The following is a 23,694-nucleotide window of genomic DNA, read 5'->3' on the forward strand; positions in this document are numbered from 1 at the left end:
TCTTCTTTGAAGAGGATGAATGGGGAGAGGATTTAAAGCCATAGAAGGGGAGGATGAGGCCTAATATGGGAAAGGCTAATTAATTTGGATATAAATAGTCAGATGTATTGCTAAAACAATGAGATCTAAGGATATGGGCCCAAACCCAAGCTTTTCATGTTGCCTCTGCTTTCCCTACTTCTGGCTTTGGAGAAAATGCACTTCAAAACATTGTTCAAACATCAGCTCTGTGTAGATTTTCTAGGACCATCAGGTCACACTGTTCAAGCTTCTGTCAAGGCCCTTAACCAATTTGATCATTGCTGTCAAACCCATTACTTTCCTAAAAGGGCAAGCAGCCAGCTCTGCCTTGTGGCATCAGCTCTAATAGGTGAGTTGCATCCGCTAAGTGACAAATGAATTAGATGAAGATAGAAATAGCCCAATATAATGATGAGACAAGATAAATTTTGGAGAACTGATGGTGCGAATACCATAACATCCTGTGGGGTGACAGTGTTGACCCAGACTGTTGCCCCTCTGACTCCCCTTCAGTCCTAGAGGACTCAGCTACCTCTTTTCTGGGAGTGCTGCTGGCAGAGAGCCCTCAGCTGTCAGGTCTTTCCAGAATTTCCATGATTGAAGATAGCCACCTCTCCTGAGGGCACGCAAAGGCAGTTTGGGTTAAAAGACAAGTCCCAACCCTCCATATAAGGACAGTGTGAAAGGCCATCCTGTCTTCAAGAGTTCCCCTAGGCATTAACAAAGGCTGCCTTTGGGATTGAAGGACAGCACCACCCCCTGCCCAGTCGTGTCCTTGCCTTGCCCTGATGGCTGTCCCCAGTGTCTCACTTGCTACTCTGCATCTCAGTCTGTTTCCCAGGGAACTCAACCTGCGATACTCAGTACCAGAAATGGGGCAAGAAAGCAGATGCTGCCTTGGGGTTTTGGAGCTGTTTCTCCTACCATCTGGTTTACAGGATGAAACTCCTCACTGGGGGTAGTTAGAACACAGGTAATCCATGGGGCTTGGTGCTGTGACATAGAAGGTTGAGCCTCCACCTGTGGCGCTGGCATCCCATATGTGCACTGGTTCGAGTCCTGGCCACTCCATTTCTGAGACAGCTCCCTGCCTGGTAAAGCAGTGGAAGATGGCCCAAGTGCTTGGGCCCTTGCACCCATATGGGAGATCCAGTAGAAGCTCCTGGCTCTTGACAGCCCAGTGCTGGCCATTACGGCCATCTGGGAAGTGAAACAGCAGATGGAAGACCTCTCTCTGTTTCTCTGTCTCTTTAACTCTGCCTCTCAGATAAATAAATATTCCAAAAAACCCACAGGTAACCCTTAGCATGCTGTTAAAAATTTTGACATGTAGTGATGTGGATGGTATGCTAGTGAAAGCAAACACAATGACAGGCACAGTATGTCAGGCAGTGGAGAATAATGGAGGGAAATGTGAGGACAGGGGGATTGATGGGCTATTGACGAACTAGACTGATGCCTAGAAGAAGAATGAGAGTGAGTAATTGGAATTAAAAGCTAAAAGTGAAAGCCACTCTGCACTGGACTTTTGCACTAACATACAGCAGGCTTCCTTCTAAAGATACTGCACAGAGAGCTGAGGACCAGGCCAGGACTTTACTCAGGTAGGAACAGAAGTTAAAATCCAAGCAAGGTGGGCTGCTGTGTTGGGATAAACGTTCTGGCTGGGAAAGAATGGAACCCTGACATGAGATGTGACCCACCTGGGTTACTGCTACTAAACATCTTGAATCCTCAGGTTTCCTGAATCTTCCAAGGCTACAAAAGTATCTTGCTCTCCTCTTCCTGAAAATAAGAGATCTTTCCCCAAGGGCATTTGTATTCCTTAGGATCCACACCTACGTCCTCTGACAACTAAGCCAATAAAAAGGGTAAATCACAATTCAGTCAGAGACACGTAGATCTGTTAAGGGAGGAAAAATAGATTCCCTAAAGAGCTGAGTGCCTGGCTGACCCATAGCAGCAGAGACTGGGAGAATCCACAGGAGAATAAACACTGACAGTGAAGGGTAGAGGGAGGCAGCCAAATACGGAATTGGATAAGGAAGAGTTTATCAGTTTGGGAGCACACTCCCAGGATACCAGCTTTAACATCCCGGTAAGGCTCAGGGTGGCTCCTAGAAGGAAAACTGGAAAATGCACTAGATGGCTGCATTCTTTGAGACAGCATAGGAAATACTCCATTTACAAGAGCAATAAGTAATGTGAGGTTTGGAAAAAGCTTACTTTATGTATATCTAGGGGGAAAGTGGCAAATGAAGCCAATTTTGAGTATATGAGCTAAAATCATGGAATATCTTGACCTTAAAGATGTCTAAGAAATCATTTGTACAATCCAGTTAAGAAATGGGCAAAGGACTTCAACAGGTATTTTTCAAAAGAGGAAATTCAGATGGCCAACAGACACTTGAAAAATTGCTCAGGATCATCAACCATCAGGGAAATGCAAATCAAAACCACAATGAGGTTTCAACTCACTCCAGTTAGAATGGCTCTCAAACAGAAATCAACAAACAACAAATGCTGGTGAGGATGCAGGGAAAAAGGTACTGTAATCCACTGTTGGTGGGAATATAAACTGGTGCAGCCACTGTGGAAGATAATATGGAGATTCCTCAGAAATCTGAATATAGACCTATCATATGATCCAGCCATCCCACTCCTGGGAATTTACCAAAACCAAAAGAAATCAGCATATGAAAGAGTTATCTGTACCCCCATGTTCACTGCAGCTCAATTCACAATAGCTAAGATATGGAATCCACCCAGATGTCCATCAATTGTTGACTAGATAAAGAAATTATGGTATATATACACTATGCCGTACTACTCAGCTGTTAAAAAGAATGAAATCTTGTCTTTTACAAAATGGATGAAACTGGAAGCGATTGTACTTTCTGAAATAAGCCAGTCCCAAAAGGACAGACATCATGTGTTTTCCCTGATCCTAGGTAACTAATAGAGTACCTGAAATGTAATATATTGGCTTGAAATAGACATTTTGAGATTTGATGATTGTTTACAGCCCTTGTCTTTTCTGTTGAGGCACAGTGCTTTTCATACTATTTGTTGAACTCTTTTATTTCATGTAGGATTCACTTTATGATCATTAAGTAAACCGAAAATAGATTTTTGTAAAATTTAAGAATGGGAATGGGAGAGGGAGGAGGAAGAAGGGTTGGAGCCTGGGCTGGAGGGAGGGAAGGATGGGAAGTATCATTATGTTCCTAAATCTGTATATATGAAACTTGCATAGCTTAAATAACATTTTAAAAGAATTATAAAAAAATAGTTTGCATAAGATGAACAATTAGAGCTCATTTAGGTGGTGATTAAAAACTAAGAATCATGGGGCTGGCACTGTGGCATAGCTGGTGAGGCCACCATCTGCAGTGTTGGCATCCCATATGAGCACTGGTTCGAGTCCCGGATGCTCCACTTCCAGTCCAGCTCTCTGCTGTGGCCTTGGAAAGCAGTGGAGGATAGCCCAAGACCTTGGGTCCCTGCACCCACATGAAAGACTGAGAGAAAGCTCCTGGCTCCTGGCTTTGGATTGGCACAGCTCCAGCCATTGCAGTCATCTGGGGAGTGAGCCAGTGGATGGAAGACACCTCCCTCTCTCTGCACCTCTGCCTCTCTGTGACTCTTCCTTTCAAACAAATAAAGCTTTTTTTTTTTTTTTTAATTAATAATCAAGGGTAATTGTTGTGGTATAACAGTCAGGCTACCACTTTGGAGTACCTCGTTTTGAATCTTGGCTACAACATTCTGATTGAGTTTCCTGTTGATGTGCACTGTTGGAGACAGCAGGTGATAGTTCAAATATTTGGGTTCCTGCCACTTATATGGGAGACTTGCCTAAAGTTCCTGACTTCTGGCTTCAGCCTGGCTCAGACCCAAATAATCAGGAGGATTTGGGAGAGTCAACTAGTAGATGGGATCTCTCTCTCTCTCTCTCACTCTGAATTTCAAATAAAAAAAATTTTAAAAAGAGATTTATGTATTTATTTGAAAGAGAAAGAGAGAGCACTTCCATTTGCTGGTTCACTCCCCAAATGGCCACAATGGCAGGCCAGCCAAAGCCAGAGCCAGGAGCTTTTTTGTGGGTCGCTCATACAGGTGCAGAGGCCCAAGCACTTGGGCCACCTTCCACTGCTTTCCCAGGCACATTAGCAGGGAGCTGGACTGGAAGCGGAGTGCCTGGACCAGTGCCCATATGAGATGCAGGCATCCCAGGTGGCAGGTTAACCCAATATGCCACAATGTCAGCCTCTAAGTTAAAAAAAATTAAACAAAAATGACAGGATAGAATAAGTGTTGAGTTCTCTTATAAATAGTTGCATTCCTATTTATGAGGGCATGCTTTCATTCTAGTGCAATCTCCTTTCTGGCCAGATGGGTGTGTAACTGCACAGTATTTATTGATTGGAAATTCAGATATTGATAGCACATCCATGCCTGATTGCTGATATCATTTTATTTGTCTTAAAATTCTAGTTAAGCAAGGTCAGTTTTCATGGCAAAAGAAAGCAGGCTAAGCCGGCGCCGTGGCTCAATAGGCTAATCCTCCACCTTGCGGCGCCGGCACACCGGGTTCTAGTCCCGGTCGGGGCACCGGATTCTGTCCCGGTTGCCCCTCTTCCAGGCCAGCTCTCTGCTATGGCCAGGGAGTGCAGTGGAGGATGGCCCAGGTGCTTGGGCCCTGCACCCCATGGGAGACCAGGAAAAAGCACCTGGATCCTGGCTCCTGCCATCGGATCAGCGCGGTGCGCCGGCTGCAGCGGCGGCCATTGGAGGGTGAACCAACGGCAAAAGGAAGACCTTTCTCTCTCTGTCTCTCTCTCTCACTGTCCACTCTGCCTGTCAAAAAACAAAAACAAAAAAAAAAAAAAACAAAAAAAAAAAAAAAAGAAAGCAGGCTAAATATTTGATATTTTGTTCATGCACTTAGAAATAGACTTAAGCAAATGCACAGTTCTATTTACCAGCAGTGGAACCATAATAAAATTTAGTGGTTAATAAAAAATATCCCCTCATAAGTTTACCATCTTTTGCTTTGAAACACTGGCTAAAAACAGATTCATACTGCATTTTAGAGTCTTAAAGAATGATATAGATAGGCTTTATTAAGGACTTATTCCATTTTCTGGCAATAAACATTTTACATACATGTATTAAGACTCCTGTGAGAAGCAACAGAGTAGAGTAACTAAGTGCCACGGAAGCCAGACTGCCTGGGTTTGAATTCCAGCCCCAAGATAGGTAATCAGCTGTGTGGCTTCTGCTTGCAAACCTGTAACACTGCATGTGATTAATCTAGACAGCAACTTGGCGAGATAGATACTTTTTATGAAAGAGCAATAGGAAATTTAGCGAAGTGATTTATTGAGAAATAGTGCCTACAAAATACCTGAGTACTTGGGCTCAAAGACTAAGCTAAGGAAAACCCATGTTATTTTCATCCTGCTACCTGATCAGTGGGGCCACTTTCTCCCTCTGTGCTCCTGAAAGGATGATAACAATAAGGCAAAGTTGGCCAGCGCCGCAGCTCACTAGGCTAATCCTCTGTCTTGCAGCGCCGGCACACCGGGTTCTAGTCCCGGTCGGGACACCGGATTCTCTCCTGGTTGCCCCTCTTCCAGGCCAGCTCTCTGCTGTGGCCCGGGAGTACAGTGGAGGATGGCCCAAGTGCTTGGGCCCTGCACCCCATGGGAGACCAGGATAAGTACCTGGCTCCTGCCATCGGATCAGCGCAGTGCGCCGGCCGTGGCGGCCATTGGAGGGTGAACCAACGGCAAAGGAAGACCTTTCTCTCTGTCTTTCTCTCTCACTGTCCACTCTGCCTGTCAAAAAAAAAAAAAAAAAAAAAAAAAAAGAATAAATAGGGTCTGGGGCTGATACCATGGCGCAGTAGGTTAATCCTCTGCCTGTGGTGCCGGCATCCCATATGGGCATCGGTTCTAGTCCCAGCTGCTCCTCTTCCAATCCAGTCCTCTGCTGTGGCCTGGGAAAGCAGTAGAAGATGGCCCCTGCACCTGCGTGGGAGACCAGGAAGAAGCACCTGGCTCCTGGCTTCAGATCGGCGCAGCTCCTGCCATTGCAGCCATTTGGGGAATGAACCAATGGAAAGAAGACCTTTCTCTCTGTCTCTGTCTCTCTTTCACTGTCTGTAACTCTCTCTCTCAAATAAATAAAATCTTTTTTTAAAAGAATAAATAGGGGCCAGCATTGTGGTAAAACTGCTGCCTGCAGTGCACATTCCACATGGGTGCCAGATCAAATCCTGGCTGCTCAACTTCTGATTCATTTCCAATCCAGCTCCCTGCTAATGTGCCTTGGAAAACCATGGAAGATGGCCCAAGTACTTAGGTCTCCGTAAACATGTAGGAGACCTGGATGGATTTCCAGACTCCTGGCTTCGGCCTGACCCAAGCCCAACCATTGTGGCCATTTGGGAAGTAAACCAGCAGTTGGAAGCTCTCTCTAACTCTGCCTTTCAAATAAATAATGTTAAAAAAAGAAGAAGAGGGACCAGCCCTGTTGCATAGCAGGTAAAGCCTTTGCCTTCAGTGCAGGTATCCCATATGGGTGCTGGTTCTGGTCCTGTCTGCTCCACTTCCTATCCAGCTCTCTGCTATGGCCTGGGAAAGCAGTGGAAGATGGCACAAGTCCTTGGGCCCCTGCACCTGCATGGGAGACTGGGAGGAGGCTCCTGGCTCCTGGCTTTGGATCGGTGCAGCTCCGGCCATTGTGGCCAATTGGGGAGTGAATCAATGGATGGAAGACACCCCCCCCCCCCAGCCTCTCCTTCTCTCTCTGTGTAACTCTGACTTTCAAATAAATTAATTAATCTTGAAGAAGAAGGAGGAGGAGAAACAGCAACTTGAAGTTTATCATCTGGATAATCTTTCTTCTTAAAAATAAGCTTTGTATTTTTTTTTTATTTGACAGAGTTATAGACAGTGAGAGAGAGAGAGACAGAGAGACAGAGAGAAAGGTCATCCTTCCGTTGGTTCACTCCCCAAATGGTCACTACAGCTGGCGCTGCATCGATCCGAAGCCAGGAGCCAGGTGCCAGGTACTTCTTCCTGGTCTCCCAAACACTTGGGCTATCCTCCACTGCCCTCCCGGGCCACAGCAGAGAGCTGGACTGGAAGAGGGGCAACCAGGACTAGAACCCAGTGCCCACATGGGATGCGGGCACCACAGGCAGAGGATTAACCTAGTGAGCCACAGCACCGGCCCCCTTATTATTATTATTTTAAATATTTATTTATTTATTTGAAAGGCAGAGTTACAGAGAGGCAGAGGCAAAGAGAGAGAGAGAGATCTTCCATCTGCTGGTTTACTCTCCAGATGGCTGCAATGGCCAGAGCTGAGCCAATCTGTAACCAAGAGCCAGGAGCTTCTAGGTCTTCCACGTGGGTGCAGGGGCCCAAGGCCTTGGACCATCTTCTACTGCTACCCCAGGCCACAGCAGAGAATTGTATCAGAAGCGGAGCAGCTGGGACTTGAACCAGTGCCCATATGGGATTCTGGCACTGCAGGCGGCAGCTTTACCCGCTATGCCACAGCACTGGCCCCTATTATTATTAAGATTTTTTTAATTTGAAAGGCAAAGTTGAGAGAGAGAGAGGGAAAGAGAGAGAGTGCTTCCAACTGCTGGTTCACTTCCCAGATGGCCACAACAGCCAGAGATGGGCTGGTCCTACACTAAGAGCTAGGAGCTTCTTCCCAGTCTCCCACATGGGTGCAGGGATGCCAACATTTGGGTCATCTTCCATTGCTTCTCCAGGTGCATTAGCAGGGAGCTGGATCAGAAGTGAAGCAGCTGGGACTCAAACTGGCACCCATAAAGGATGCCGGCATCACGGGTGGCAGATTTACCCACTACACCACAGCACTGGTCCCCTTATTCTCAGCTTTAAAATTTACCCATTTTAACATTTTATCCCAAATAATCTTGAAGTGACCTTTGCTCCCACATATTGCTGAAAGTTCATGTGCTACCCACTTTTTTGCATTATCTTCAAGTATTAGATAATTTATCTTAACAGTTTCCATTTCCTTATGTAGAAAATCAGGCATATGTATTTCTAATTCTCTGAATCCTGTCTTCATGCTTGCAAAGTAATTCTAAAAGGAGTCTCTCTTATCAACTAAAGGCACCTACACCAGGACAGTGTTTTAGAAAGCATTAAAATGTAACTTTATACTACTAGTAACTAAAATATAATTTCATACTACTAACAGTGCAACTGCTAAGTGTTTCCTAGGGTTTAGTTACTGTGTCAAGTATTTTACATGGATTGTGTCAATTAATAAATCTCAACCACCAGAGATATGCTGTGGTTACCTGTTTTACAGTTGAGGGAATGAGACTCAGGAAAACAGATAAAATATCTGTTCGATGCCAAGCCTCCAGTATTTGTTCTAGGACCCCTTAATGATGCAGTCACTCTGAGTCACGATCTGTGGCATCCTTAATTTCAGTGTTCTTCACACCACATGCTTCTTCAGGCTTCAGTCTCCTTCCCCAGCTGTCACAGAGAAGACATTTCCACTTTGCCTTGATTTAGTCTTCCCACCACAGAATGGCATTCTAGCAACATGTACAATTGTATTGCATATAAGGTGCCAAAACTCTACTATATGCTGGTGACAATTATAGTCACGTGCCACTTAATGATGTTTCAGTTCTTTGGTCAATGCATGCACAAAGATGGCCCCATAGGATTACAAGGAAGGCACAGGCATTGTAATGTCACAGTATATATGTGTTCATGGCGATGCTGGTGCAAACAAACCTGCTATGCTGCTGGTTGTATAGAAATACAGCACATACAATTGTGTGCAGTATGTAATATTGGACAATGATACTAAGTGACTGATTACGGGCTTGTGTATTTACCATTTTGATGGTTATTTTGGAGTGTATTCCTTCTAGGTGTAAGAGAAAGTCCAGTGCAGAACAATCTGCTGTTACGCCGACATGAGCCTCTTACATCTCATTGACCTCATCTCTTCATTGCATCAAGAGGCCAAGTGGAGTGGTGGACCTGCACTACCTATACTTTGTGTACGTTGTGTCCTCTGTGAAATTCAGACACCAACAAAATCACCTAACAGGGCCTTTCTAATAGATGTGTTCTCATAACGAAGATCCCATGACTAAGGGGACTCAGAGAATGAAGCAGTGAAAGCAGTGTTTCAGATGATGTTCACTGAGCGAATCCCACAAGGATCTGACACTCAATTTATGCACCCTTATAAATTTTACCCCAGAATACAGATCTAGTTTTACCCCTTGGGAGTACGTAAAGTGTTGCATATTTTCAGATGTCCAATTTCCGGAATGGTCCATACACGCAGGAGGTACTCATTTATCGTTAAGCTTTATCTTACAGCTAATAATATGAGCAACTGCCTTTAACCATAGGCACTTCAGTGCATTGGTCGCTAGAGGGAGACACACAAACATATGGGCCTTTTCTAGCTCCTCACATCACTCCATGTCAGCCACTACACACTCTGTCCAGTGGAGCCCCACTCAGTTCGGGTAGAAGGTGGTCGCTATCACCCATTTCATGTTATCGTGGCCAGTAAGCTTAGAGTGGAATTGTTTGTAAAAAAGCTCATCTGAGACTGAGCTGAGATCTAACTGATGAATGGTTGAACTCGCCAGAATCAAACTCCCTTAGGTTTGTTCATACTTTCTGGGTTGGAAGAAGTAATGATTTTCCCTTAACATTTTCCTTTTGGAGCTGCAAATATAACTGCTTTTCTGATGTATTGTATAATCCTAAATCAACTTACTGTATGAATAAAAGATAACTAGGTTAATATAAATTGATCCAAGGGGTTTTGGATCAAGAGCTGATTTTTGTTTCATTTGAAACCAGCTCAGTGCTCAACTTTGTAAGCTAAGCAACCCTGACTTTACTCTTGAAGGGGGCTGAGATAGACAAAGGAACGTTTCCTTTGCATACATAGGAGGAATAAGCTGTTTCTTGCATGCATATTTATTAGTTTGGCAGTTAGTCCGAGTTGAGGCAATTAATATCATGAACAAAGAACCACCCTTACTGAAGAATTGGTATTGGCCCTTCTGTACACTGCTGTTGAATCAAAGGAAAAATCTATTGATACAACTTGATAGCCAGTAGCTACAGGACATATCAGCACTTGTTACACTTTAAAATAGTTTAGTACAATGTTTCCTGGAGAATTACTCATAAAGAAAACTGAGATTCAAGCTCCTGCTCCTTTTTCAGCCACCACTGCTTGGTCTTGCCTTACTATTGTTGTTGTTGAGAGGCTTAGAGACAGAGGCAGAGAGAGGGGACTCCCATCCATTGGTTCACTCTGTAAATGCCAAAATGGCTGGGCTGGGACTGGGCCAAAACCAGGAGCCAGGAACCTAATCCAGGTCTCCGATATGGGTGGCAAAAACCCAACTACTTGAGGCATCACCTGCTGCCTCCCATGGTCTGCATTAGCAGGAGGCAGGAATCAAGAACCAGATCTAGAACTTGTACCCCAGTACCCTCATGTGGGATGCAAGCATCTTAAAAGACATAACCGCCAGGCCAAACGCCTGCCCCGTCCTGCCTGTGATATGGCATGCTTCTATTTTTCTCAACAAAAAATGTAAATTGACTTCAAGTAGCAGGGCTGCAATGCTGTGACAAAGGTGCCTGGGAAGTCTCTCTTGGGCCCTGCATAAGGGCTGAGAGAGTAGGACAAAGGAGCCTGGGAGGCCTGAGAGCTCCTTTATTTACTTACTTAAATTATTATTATTATTATTATATTATTATTATTATTATTATTATTAGAGAGAGATGCAGAGAGAAAAACTTCGCCCCATTTTCTGGTTAACTCCAAAAATACCTAAAATAGCTGTGGCTGGACCAGGGCCAAAGCAAGGAGACAGGAACCCAATCCAGGCCTCCCATGTGAGTGGCATGAACACAATTACACGAGTTATCACTTCTGCCTCCCGCGGTCTGCACAGGAACCTGGAGTCAGGAACTGAACCCATGTGGGGTGTCTTAAATACTAGGTTAAGTACCTGCACCTATGTACCTACTTTTTAAAGAGTCTTATTTACTTAAAATTGTATTCATTTTTATTTTATTTGAAAGCAGAGAGATAGAGTTCTCTTATCTGCTGGTTCATTTCCCAAATGCTCACAAAATCCAGGACTGTGCCACGCTGAAGCCAAAAGCCTGGAACTCAATCTAGGTTTACCACATGGGTGACAAGAACCCAAGCACCTGAGCCAACATCTGCTGTCCTCTCAGGATATATATTAAGCAGGAGAGTGGAGGCCGGTGCCGAGGCTCAATAGGCTAATCCTCTGCCTGCGGCGCCAGCACACCGGGTTCTAGTCCCAGTCGGGGCGCCGGATTCTGTCCCAGTTGCCCCTCTTCCAGGCCAGCTCTCTGCTGTGGCCAGGGAGTGCAGTGGAGGATGGCCCAAGTCCTTGGGCCCTGCACCCCACGGAAGACCAGGATAAGTACCTGGCTCCTGTCTTCGGATCAGCGCGGTGCGCCGGCCGCAGCGCGCAGGCCGCAGCGGCCATTGGAGGGTGAACCAACGGTAAAGAAAGACCTTTTTCTCTGTCTCTCTCTCTCTCACTGTCCACTCTGCCTGTCAAAAAAAAAAAAAAAAAAAAGGCAGGAGGGTGGAACTGGAAGCAGAGCTGGGACTCGAACCCAGTCACACTGACACAGGACAAAGGCATCTTAAGCAGCATCCTATCTGCTGCAGCAAATGCGCACTCCTGAATTACTTTTGATCGACACATAATAATTGTTCATTGATTAGCACATAATACTTGCACATGTATCCATTGCATGATGATCAAATCAGGGTAACTGACATATTCATCACCTTAAACATTTGTTATATCTTCATGGTGAGAACATTCAAAATGTAATTTTGGAATATATACTACATCAATATTAATTATAGTCGTCCTGCTATGCAACAGAAAAACAGAACTTGTTCCACCTATCTAACTATATCATTGTACCTGTCGACTAACCTCTCCTCATCCCACTATCCCATCTACCTATCCAACAGTGGCAAATACAGTTCTACTCTTAACTATGTATACAGCCAAAGAAATGAAATCTGTGCATCATAAAGGCATCTGCACTCCCGTGTTTATTGTAGCACTTTTCACCACGGTGAAAATATGGAATCAACCTAAATGTCCATCAACAGGTGAATGGGTAAAGAAAATGAGTATATGTATGTATGTATATACATATATATACACACACTCATATATATCTATATACTCATATATCTATATACTCATTATATATATATTATATATACATTACATATTATTATACAATACATATATATATATATATATATATATGAGGGAATACCATTCAGCTACAAAAAGGACAAAATCTTGTCATTTGTGACAATATGGATGGACCTACAGGATTTTATGCTATGCAGCAGCTCCTTCAGAAAGAGAGGGGGTTGGAGTTATGGCGCAGTGGGTAAAGCTACTGCTTGGGACATCAGCATCCCATATTGAAGTGCCAGTTGGAGTTTGCTTCTGATCCAGCTTCCTGCTAAAGTACTTGCCTCCCATGTGGGAGACCAAAATGGAGCTCCTAGCTTTAGCCTGGTCAAGCCCTGGCTGTTGCAGGTATCTGGGGAGTGAACCAGTAAATGGAAGATTCTCTCTCTTTCCCTCTCACTTTTTTCTATCTGACTCTTTGCCTTTCAAACAAATTTATTAATTAAAAAGAAAGATAAGGATCTTGCAAAATAAGCAGGAGCAGGAGGTACTAGGACTGCATGCCTATGTTGGTGACTCCAGAGAGAGTAGGTGCCATGGCTACCCACACCTTAACAAATAGAAAGAACAACTGATCATGAAGACGAAATGCTCATGAAATGGGTGTATATATGAAAGCAACAAATGACAGCAATTGAGAGAAATACATAAATTATTCTACTTGCAGATTAGAACTGCTTCTCAGAACTTAAACTGAAAAAGCAATGAATAATTAGTAATATTAATAATCACAATTAAGGATTTCAAACTAACAAATATATATAATTTTAGTGCCAACAAAAAATATACATTCTTTATAACTACATGGGGAATATTCACCAAAAAATTTCTCTGACCTAAGCCACACAGGAAACATAAACTTAAATTGCTAAGAATCAATATCATCTAAACTACTTTTACCACTGAACATGATGACATAGAACTAGTCATCAGTAGCAAACTGAGTTCTAACTCTTTTTTCAAAAAATTTTTTAAAATTTATTTGACAGTGAGAGGGAGAGACAGAAAGGTCTGCCTTCCGTTGGTTCACTCCCCAAATGACTGCAATGGCCGGAGCTGAGCCGATCCGAAGCCAGGAGCTTCTTCCGGGTCTCCCACATAGGTGCAGGGGCCCAAGCACTTGGGCCATCTTCTGCTTTCCCAGGCCACAGCAGAGAGCTAGATTGGAAGAGGAGCAGCTGGGACTAGAACCAGCACCCATATGGGTTGCCAGTACTGCAGGTGGAGGATAACCTACTACACCACAGCACTGGCCCTCTGAGTTCTAATTCTTATTAAGTCTGCAAATGAAAACATCTAAACCTTAGCTGAAGATAAGATTATAAGAAAAATCCTCAAATACTTAACAGTTGAATGACAGGAAAGCAGTACATGTGAAAACTGATGTAACACAACAAACAGTACCTAAAAGAAAATGCATAACCCTAAGTACATTTCATGGAAAACTCAAGAGAATAAGCTAATAAACAAGGAATTACAAAAGGCTAATATAACAGAAGAAGTAAGAAGAGAAATAAGCATAAGGGAAAAAAAGAGCGGTAAAAGAAAACGAAAACTTGGGGGATTGTTAATTTAAACCAGAGACACTTCCACTGGAGAGACCACTGGCAGAATTTGTCAAAAGAAAAACCAACAAACAAGCCAGTTTAGAGAGAGAAGATCTGAAGAGATAAAATGTGTAAAAAAGAGGGTCATGATTACATAAAGCAGACTTTAAGAAATAATAAACCAATGTTATAAATCAGTTTACAGCAATAGCTTTCAAAACCTGGATGAAGTAGACAAATGTTCAATACATATAAACATATATTCTGTTTCTGAGAAAGAAGGCATTTGACACACATGGGAATAATCATTGGAAAGTCTGCTCAATAGGAAGCCATTGCCAGGGCCCCGGGCCAGAGAGAAAGCTTATGAATTCAACTTCCCTTGAAGGCTAATAACTTGCAATAATCACTACATGGATTACTTGAACATGCTGGGTCCCAGCTTGTGAGAGTCTTCGATCAAAGTTACTCTTACGGGCAGGCTGCATTTCAACAGAGTTTAATCTCTGTATTCATGAAGTTCTGTTATCCTGGTCCAAGAGATTGAGTTGGCTGCCTATAACTTCCAAATTGTTACCATTTTTGTACACAAGTATGAAAAAAACCTTTTTGCTTTGAAGTAATTACAGATCCACAAGAAGCTGCAAAGATCCCTCCTACCTTTCCACCAGTGTCCTTGAACAGTTACATCTTACATACACAGAGAACAATATCAAAATAAGGAAATTACCACTGGGACTTCCTGTGTGGGTAGATCTGCGCCACTTTTTAAAAAAGTTCATTTACTCATTTCATTTCACTTAAAAGGCAGAGAGAGACATCTTCCATCTACTGGTTCACTCCCCAAATGCGCACAGTAGTCAAGGCCAGGCCACGTCAAAACCAGGAGCCCAGAGCACCATGTGAGTCTCCCACGTGCGAGGCAGGGAGCCAAGTACTTGAGGTATCTGCTGTCTTCCAGGGTCCACATAAGCAGGAAGCTGGATCCGAAGTGGAACCTGGACACAAACCCAGGCACTCTAATACAGAGGGCAGCCACCTCAAGCAGTGCCCTAACCACTGTGCCAAATGCCCACCCCTGCAAAATGCTTTGGAGTTGCACTTCATGGTTATCTCTCTCTGTGTCACTCTGCTTTTCAAATAAATAAAACGAAGCCTTTACAAATTTTGCACCTGCAAAGTATTGCCACGTGGTACCATACTTTTTGCCTGAGGAATGACTTTACAAGTGCTGGGGTACCTGGGGTAAAATCTGCGAAGTGGAGGATATTCTAAAATGTAATAGTTTTTTGTTGTGATATATGTAAAACTTCAGTCCAAATATTTTCACAGGTTCTGTCCTTTTGCCATCAGTCAGAATGCATTAACTAACAATTAAGTTGGATAAGACAAAATGTGTCAAATAAATTGTCTCTGTGACTCTTTTTAATGTTTTGCTATTAAGATGGTGCAAAACCATTGGGCATCCTGCTTTCATTCCATTCAGATAAAAAAATTAAAGACAGGAGCTCATCAGGAAACTCATCTTTCCATTTTAAATATCCCAAAGCTCAGTTGGGGAATTTTAAAATCACATATACGTCGTTTGAGTCCCCAACACTGAATTTGTTCCATTCCTTCGTTCTACTTAAAGGGATAAAATTTAGTGTGGTCCCACTGGGAAGTTTTTATTTCAATAATCAAAATTCACTGAACACATCACTTCTTAGCCTTTTGGCTAAGATCAAGTGTAAAATTCACTAAACATTTATTTTTTAAAAAAAGATTTTATTTATTCATTTGAAAGGCTGAGAAAGTGAGAGAAAGGTCTTCCATCCACTTGTTGACTCCCCAGATGGCCACAGTGGCCGGAGCTGTACCGATCTGAAGCCAGGAGCCAGGAGCTTCTTCTGGGTCTTCCAAGTACTAAGCCCAAGGACTTAGGCCATCTTCCACTGTTTTCCCAGGCTATAGCAGAGAGCTGGATTTGAAGAGGGGCAGCTGGGACTAGAACTGGTGTCCATACGAGATGCCAGCACTGCAGGCGGAGGATTAACCTACTGCACCACAGTGCCAGCCCCTTCACTTAGCACTTGAAAAGCTGAAGTTTTTGGTACCCAGTTCATTGACTCCTTAGGTAAATAATTTCCCAACTGATTTTGAGCAAAGTGAAACAAAAATTTAGAAGGTTATGAAAAAGTTCAATACCATTATAAAGCACTTATGATGATTTATAAAGTACTTCAAAGGTTCAGACATTTTGAATTTCAATTGAAGATAGAGAGCAAAAGGAGCAGAAAACTGGGGCTGGTGTTGTGGTGCAGCAGGTTAAGCTGCTACCTGCGATGCTGGCTCCCATCTCAGAGAGACAGTTTCATTCCTAGCTGCTCTACTTCTGATCCAGCTGCCTGCTACTAAGGAAAGCAGTGGAAGATGGCCCACCCATGTGGGAGACCAGGATGGAGTTCCTGGCTCCTGGTTTTGACATGGCCCAGCTAGGCCATTGTGGCCATTTGGAGAGTAAGCCAGCAGACAGAAGGTTCTCTCTCTGCCTGTCAAACAAACAAATAAATAAATTTTTTAAAAAGAGGGCTAAAAATAGGATTTTTGTTTTCAACATAAATTTTGTTACAAAAAAATTCTAATCTAGTTACTAATATTGGATATATAGAAATATTTGTTAAATTTAGCAATTACTTTCATTGTTAAAGTTTTTGTCTTATCTGATTAAATATAAATTCTGTTTGCACCATAGTATATTTCTCCTCCAGGGGTTTGTAAATTTACTAAAAACATTGTTTTTAACTACAATGTCATACCACCAATATCTGTATTTTCACAGAAAAGTTGAAATTTTTAACTGGATTTATAGTAACCCTCATAAAATAATGTCAGATATTGCACTTTGGACATGATTAACTAAAGGTTTACTTTGATCCCATGAACTGGATGAAAAAATTGAATTGCCTTTGGAATTACTTCAATTGATTTTGTTTGACACATTTTATGCCATTGATATCCAAGGGATATATTTAACTGTCTGCAAAGTTCTTTATGGGAGCCACCACATGAAGAGCTATTGCTTCATGCTAAGGTGCACACGAGAAATTTGCAAACAAGACCATACCATGCTGGCAGACAACCACAGAGATCCGACCCACAATTTCTGTAGCAACTGGCGCAGGCAGCTGTACCACAGCCTCCGCAGCCATCATCCCAGAAGTGTCAGGACTTGGTCAGTCACTACCAGCCTCCTTATTTATCACCCCTCTTCCAACTCAGGGCCAATCAGAGGTCAGATATGCTCCCCAAACCAAAGACAGAAGATGCTTTGCTTCTAATGAGCCCACCTGCATCTTCCTTGTGCCCGCTTCCAAGCCAAACAAATCTGAAATTGTTCCAGTATCGACCGTTCTCATCTCCTTGCCTGCCAAATGCAAGTGACAGCAGCTGACTCTTGTCATAGCCAGCTCCGAGTCAGCAGCCTCTGTCCTCACTCTCATGGCCCGCATTTATTTTCACTCATTGATTTCAGGATGGATGAAGTGACCGATAGTGGATGCTAAATCTTGACATTTTGGGTAAATTCTGTTTTCTCCATTAATTTTCTTGAGAAACAGAAACTCGTATAATTGTCGCTCCCCCTCTTCGTGGAGGAATGACACAGGACCCTGCGCTGTTCTTTCTGTCTGCTCGGCCCTCCCCGGGTTTGCTGCTTGTTCTTCCCGGGTTGGCTACTGTCCCTTCCACCTCCGTGGAAGGGCAGTTCCCCCTGGCCACATTCCCCACTTCCGCAGGGGAGCGGCACACCGCAGGCCGGCTTTCTCGGGGGCTGCACAGGTGTTCCCCTTAGATGTTCCCCTTAGATGTTCCTGGTGCATGCCGTCTCTCTCCTCCTTTATAGTCCTCCTCCGCCAATCCCAACTCGGCTGCCCACACGCCGAGTACGCTGCTCTCCTCCAATCAGTAGCAAGTCCTACAGTTTATTGGTTGAACTGGAGGCAGCTGTGCGGAAGCTGTTTACTTCTCTCCCAGCGCCATATTGTGGGAGAGCAGATGCATAGAATAAGTCTTAATTCCAGTAACTCAGTCCAGTCCGGGCTGCTCCCCACATATAATAATTCTTTACTTCATGTGTATTTTTGTACCTAACTTCTCATGATAATTAAAACATTATCAACAAGAAAATACATGAACAGTTATAGATTTTTATCATACAATGAATATTAGAATCACTGTAGCAAGAGTGAAGAGAGACCCTTATACACTTGTTAGCAGGATTCCTAATCTGTCTTTCCATATTCTCCACTCACCCTGCTTCATGTACCTTGCAAGCCAAGGCACAGGCCCCCACACAATGAGCACGTACACAAGTAACTATCAAGGGCATTACCTTCATGTGCTTTCTCCCAACCACACAGGACTGGATTGAGCCAGTTATCCACAGTCCCTAAGTCTGAACACACTTTATTTAAAATCTTTTTTTGGACAGGCAGAGTTAGAGAGAGAGAGAGAAACAGAGAGAAAAGTCTTCCTTCCATTGGTTCACCCCCCAAATGGCTGCTACGGCCTGCGCGCTGCACCGATCCAAAGCCAGGAGCCAGGTGCTTCCTCCTGGTCTCCCATGCGAGTGCAGGGGCCCAAGCACTTGGGCCATCCTCCACTGCCTTCCCGGGCCACAGCAGAGAGCTGGACTGGAAGAGGAGCAACTGCAACAGAACCGGCGCCCCAACTGGGACTAGAACCCAGAGTGCTGGCGCCACAGGCAGAGGATTAGCTTAGTAAGCCATGGGAGCCGTGGCGCCAGCTTCTTTAAAATCTTAAGTATATTTCACTTTGTGTTTCTATGGGGGTGCAAACTGTTGAAAGCTTTACTTAATGTATACTAAACTGATCTTCTGTTAAAAAAAAAAAAAGAAGAAGAAATTAGCAATTCCCAACTTGACTCTCGCTGGGATTAAACATGACAATAGGTCTGATCTGATTTCATCATCATTTAAAAAATCATCTATTATTTTTCACTTTATGTTTCTGTGTGGGAGCAAACTGTTGAAATCTTTACTTAATGTATGCTAAACTGATCTTCTGTATATAAAGAGAATTGAAAATGAATCCTCATGTGAATGGAAGGGGAGAGAGAATGGGAAAGGGGAGGGTTGCGGGTGGAAGGGACGTTATAGGGGGGAAGCCATTGTAATCCATATTCTGTACTTTGGAAATTTATATTCATTAAATAAAAATAAAAGTAAAAAAAAAAATCTTAAGAGCAGGCCGGTGCCGCGGCTCACTAGGCTAATCCTCCACCTTGCGGCGCCGGCACACCAGGTTCTAGTCCCGGTCGGGGCACCGGATTCTGTCCCGGTTGCCCCTCTTCCAGGCCAGCTCTCTGCTGTGGCCAGGGAGTGCAATGGAGGATGGCGCAAGTGCTTGGGCCCTGCACCCCATGGGAGACCAGGAGAAGTACCTGGCTCCTGCCATCGGATCAGCGCAGTGCGCCGGCCGCGGCAGCCATTGGAGGGTGAACCAACGGCAAAAGGAAGACCTTTCTCTCTGTCTCTCTCTCTCACTGTCCACTCTGCCTGTCAAAAAAATAAATAAATAAAAAATAAAAAAAAATCTTAAGAGCAGATTTATTTTATTTATTTGAAAGGCAGAGTGACATACGGGTGGGTGGAGGGGGTAGAGAGAGAGAGAATATGAAACTTCCATTCTCTGGGTTCATTTCCCCGAATGGCTGCAACAACTGGTGCTGGGTCAGGCCACAGCCCGCAGCCAGGATCTCCATCCAGATCTCCTTCTACTACTGCTTTCCCAGGCACATTAGCAGGGAGCAGCAGGGAGCACACTTTCTTTTGTCAACAGGCCTTCCCCTTTGTCTCCTTGAAAGGGAGGGAGGCATCTACTTACATAAATCTGGCAGGGCTCTGGGAAAGAGAGACAGGTTATTGTTATGGTTCTCACGGGATTCTTTGTCAGGCCAAATCATGTGTTCATTGTACATAATACTTGCCTACTGCTAAGTGATACTATGCTGTTGAGCTAGAAGTATAAAGTAGAACTCTTCTAAGTCCAGCAGTATTTTTTTTTTTATAAAAGAAGATTTTATTTATTTATTTGAAAGGCAGAGTTACAGAGAGAGAAGGAGAGACAGAGAGAGATCTTCTATGTGCTGGTTCACTCCCCAAATGGCTGCAATAGCCAGAGCTGAACCAGACTAAGGCCAGGAGCCAGGAGCTTCTTCTGGGTCTCCCACATGGGTGCGAGGGCCCCAGCACTTGGGCCATCCTCTGCTGCTTTCCAAGTTGCATTCACAGGGAGCTAGATCAGAAGTGGAGCAGCAGGGACTTGAACTGCCCATATGGGGTGTTGGCGTTGCAGGTTTTGGCACCACAGCATCGGCACCCAGCTGGCTTTATATTATTTAATAAAAATGTTAGTAGTGAAGGTTTAGTTAAAATGAAAAAATAAGGAACTAATGCTGTATCTAGCAGGATGTGTGACAACAGCATAAACCAGGACACCTGTCATTTTACATACCAAAAATTCGGCCATTCTTCCTGGACGAAAGGAAGACATCAGGTAAAGACTAAAGGATTATGAACAAAGTATTGTATTTAGTAAATAATAATATATTAATATTTTCTTATTAATTGTGACAAATTTACTTTATTGATTTAAGATGTTACTAATATAGAGAACTGTATTTGTATATATAGGACTTCCCTATTATCTTTGCAAATTTTTGTGAACTTAACCTATTCTAAAATTGAAAAGTTTAACTCTTTAAAGGTTTGATTTTTTTCTGAAAAAAGTAAAATATATTTTAAAAGTAGAAAAATTGCTTAAAATTCTTAACCATTGGTTTAACAAAAGTATAAAACAAAGCTTCACAAAGCTATATTTGCAGTAATACTGATACACACAAACATTTCTTTCTTTACTATTATAGTTTTAATGATGTGTGATTCCTTTAAAATTTACTGTGGATGGGTAAAATGGTCATTGAATTATTGTTTATAGCCGTTGTCTATATTCCCACTAAATGAGGGCCTTTTTGCTTACTTGTTGAACTACTCATTTGGTGAAGTGTTAAGCCTTCTTATTGAAATGTAAATTGAAAATATGTTATCTCAAGCAAAGGGTGGAGGGGGGGGAGGGATGGAGGAAAGGAATATCATTATATTCTTAGAATTATATCTTAGCCGGCGCCGCGGCTCACTAGGCTAATCCTCCGCCTTGCAGCTCCGGCACACCAGGTTCTAGTCCCAGTAGGGGCGTCAGATTCTGTCCTGGTTGCCCCTCTTCCAGGCCAGCTCTCTGCTGTGGCCAGGGAGTGCAGTGGAGGATGGCCCAAGTGCTTGGGCCCTGCACCCCATGGGAGACCAGGAGAAGTACCTGGCTCCTACCATCGGATCAGCGCAGTGCACCAGCCACGGCGGCCATTGGAGGGTGAACCAATGGCAAAGGAAGACCTTTCTCTCTGTCTCTCTCACTGTCCACTCTGGCTGTCAAAAAAAAAAAAAAAAAAAAAAAAAAAAAAAGAATTATATCTTCTGGGTGGCCCTGTGGCGTAGAAGGTTAAGCCTCCACCTGCAGTGCCAGCATCCCATAAGGGCACCGGTTCAAGTCCTAACTCCTCCACTTTCAATCTAACTCCCTGCTAACATGCCTGGGAAGGTAGCAGAGGAAGGCCCAAGTACTTGGGCCCATGTACCCACATGGGAGACCCAGAAGAAGCTCCTGGCTCCTGGCTTCGGCAGAGGCCAGCCCTGGCCGTTGCGGCTGTTTGGGTAGTGAACCAGCAAATGGAAGATTCTCTCTACACTTCTATTTCTGACTTCCATATAAATAAATAAAATTAAAAAAAAAGAATTGTATCTACAAACTATATTGAATCTGTTAAAATAAAAAATTGAAAATCAATATTTTTAAAGTAAAAATTGAATAATACAAAAATAATATATATCTGATGATATTGGCCTTGAAGAACTATAGTTTCAAATGGCATGGAATAAGGGAGATAGCACATACATAAAACAAATAAAGTCAATTAAAATCTCTGTATCACTGATCTGAATTGGAAGTATCAACACAAGCTCAAGACATGTTGTATCATTAAAAAAAAAAAAAAAGATTTCCCAGCTCTCAGAGGCTTAGGAACAATGCCAACTCAGTAGCAATAAATACTCTTAAGTGACCAGTTGTGGGTGTCTGAATGCCATTTTGATGCTATTTTCATATTCCCTTTCCTGGAGCAAGAGTGGTGGGGAGGAAGGGAAATGCTTGGGCTGGCTACGTTTTCTTAACATCTCAACCCTGTTATATTTAGAAAGTCCAGGTATAAAGCAGGACATATGGAAGATGAGTAACACAAGAAAGCAAGGAACTAGAAAGTCTTCTGAGGGCACTGTCAAGAGACTTCGGGGGCCAGCACTGTGGCGTAGCAGGTAAAGCCACCGCCTGCCATGCTGGCATCCCATGTGGGCGCCAGTTTGAGTCCCAGCTACTCCACTTCTGATCCAGCTCTCTGCTATGACCTGGGAAATCAGTGGAAGATGGCACAAGTGCTTCTTCTGGGGAGACCCGGAAGAAGCTCTTGGCTCCTGGCTTCGGATCAGCTCAGCTCCAGCCATTGCAGCCAATTGAGGAGTAAACCAGCAGATGGAAGACGTCTCTCTCTCTCTGCTGCTTCTTCTCTCTCTGTGTAACTCTGACTTTCAAATAAATAAATAAATATATCTTTAAAAAAAGAAAAAGAGAGAGGCTCTGCAGCTAACTTGAAGAGACTAGCACTTGTCAAAGTGGAAATAGTTTGAGTGTCAAAAAATACATATAACTGGGGCCTGCACTGTGTTGTAAGAGGTTAAGCCTCTACCTGCAGCACTGGCATCCCATATGGGTGCTGGTTCATCCACTTCTGATCTAGCTCTCTGTTGTAGCCTGGGAAAACAGTAGAAGATGGTCCAAGTCCTTGGGCCCCTTACTCACATAGGAGACCCAGAAGAAGCTCCTAGACTTTGGATCAGCACAGCGCCAGCCATTGCGGCCATCTGGGGAGTGAACCAGCAGATGGAAGACCTCCCTTTCTCTCTCTCTCTCTCTCTCTCTCTCTTTAACTCTGCCTTTCAAATAAATGAATCTTAAAAAATTCCAGTTAATATATGAAAAATAATTTACAATTAAAATAACATCATTTTGCAATGATTAACTAATGAGTTAATAGATCCAGGCAATGATCACCAATAGTTACTAACATCATATGAAGAGAGGTATCCAGAGCATATGTATTTCCTAATGGAAGTTCTGAGCACCAGTTGTAAAATACTTTTGCCAAGTCAACTGAACTTGAATCAGCTCAATATTCTAGATCTAATAGTTTAAAGACAATGTGGGGCACAGAAGAACATGTTAAATGACACCATTGGGATACAATCAACAAAATTCAGAATGATAAACTTAATAGGACAAAGGACCTACTTTTTTAAACAAATATTTTCAAGGAAAAACAGAAGATTGACAGAGAACTTTCAGACAGATTAAAAGAAACCTAGCATCCATGGCAGTCACTTGCACCATATGGATTGTAAATCAGCCCCGCTCAACCAAGTATATAAAAAACTTATGGCCGGCGCCATGGCTCATTTGGCTAATCCTCTGCCTGCGGCACCAGCACTCCAGGTTCTAGTCCCAGTTGGGGCGCCGGTTCTGTCCTGGTTGCTCCTCTTCCAGGCCAGCTCTCTGCTGTGGCCCAGGAAGGCAGTGGAAGATGGCCTAAGTGCTTGGGCCCTGCACCCCATGGAAGACCAGGAGGAGGCACCT

The 23,694-nt window shown here is 43.4% G+C and overlaps 1 protein-coding gene across 1 annotated transcript in view; it reads right to left on the reverse strand.

Annotated features, from left to right (window-relative positions):
• Positions 1-23,694, reverse strand: part of PJVK (pejvakin) — a 55,524-nt gene that overhangs the window by 27,002 nt on the left and 4,828 nt on the right. The gene's annotated exons all lie outside the window — the stretch shown is intronic.

The sequence above is a fragment of the Oryctolagus cuniculus genome, chromosome 3, assembly GCF_051225735.1.
Source record: "Oryctolagus cuniculus isolate XC-2025 breed Fujian yellow rabbit chromosome 3, ASM5122573v1, whole genome shotgun sequence".
Classification (NCBI taxonomy): domain Eukaryota; kingdom Metazoa; phylum Chordata; class Mammalia; order Lagomorpha; family Leporidae; genus Oryctolagus; species Oryctolagus cuniculus.